This window comes from Corvus brachyrhynchos, unplaced genomic scaffold (assembly GCF_000691975.1).
Source record: "Corvus brachyrhynchos isolate BGI_N302 unplaced genomic scaffold, ASM69197v1 scaffold545, whole genome shotgun sequence".
NCBI lineage: Eukaryota > Metazoa > Chordata > Aves > Passeriformes > Corvidae > Corvus > Corvus brachyrhynchos.
This window is the reverse complement of record NW_008238116.1, coordinates 213282-213696: the sequence shown is the minus strand read 5'-3', so window position 1 is coordinate 213696 and position 415 is coordinate 213282. Positions and strand designations below refer to the sequence as shown.

Sequence of the window (415 nt, the reverse complement as noted above, 5' to 3'; positions counted from 1 at the left end):
GTCCTGTCGTGCCTTGTTACCGGGCAGGAGCCGGCTCCGAGGCTGGGGAGGGGCAGCAGCAGCCCCGTTGGGGTTTCCGGGACGCTTTTCCCCCTTCCCGTGGTCAGGGTGTGCGGGTCTTGGCGTTCGTGGGCATCCGGGATAGGCACAGCCCCGACTCCGGCTGGCTCCAGCCCGGGGTGAGGCACCAAGCCGGGGATGCCCCGCTCAGCCCTCCTGTGGTGTGGAGCTGAGGGAGTCGCAGGGAGGGTGGGAATCCTTTCCATGTGAGGGTGCCGGGAATGCTGGTGGGACCGTCCTTGCTCGCAGGGAAGGGGTGTCTGTGCCAGCCTGACTCCTCTGTGACGCAGCGGAGGGGCAGTAACCAGGGCTGGGGACGTTTAGGGGCTGTGGTGATGTTGGGCATCTCTCGGCC

The 415-nt window shown here is 67.5% G+C and overlaps 1 protein-coding gene across 3 annotated transcripts in view; it reads left to right on the top strand.

The window, feature by feature from the left end:
• The window catches only part of LOC108446533, an 8466-nt gene that overhangs the window by 2107 nt on the left and 5944 nt on the right, over window positions 1-415 (top strand). The window lies entirely within an intron of this gene.